We start from the raw sequence: 240 nt of genomic DNA on the forward strand, positions 1-240 counted from the left end.
AATCATGTGGATGTAATAATTGTTAATCATGTGGATGTAAATAATTGTTAATCATGTGGATGTAATAATTGTTAACCGTGTAGATGTAATAACTGTTAATCATGTGGATGTAATAACTGTTAATGATGTGGATGTAAATAATTGTTAATCATGGGATGTAATAATAGTTAATCATGTGGATGTAATAACTGTTAATCATGTTGATGTAATAATTGTTAATCATGTGGATGTAAATAATTG

The sequence above is a fragment of the Austrofundulus limnaeus genome, unplaced genomic scaffold (assembly GCF_001266775.1).
Source record: "Austrofundulus limnaeus strain Quisiro unplaced genomic scaffold, Austrofundulus_limnaeus-1.0 Scaffold1851, whole genome shotgun sequence".
NCBI classification, from domain to species: Eukaryota; Metazoa; Chordata; class Actinopteri; order Cyprinodontiformes; family Rivulidae; genus Austrofundulus; species Austrofundulus limnaeus.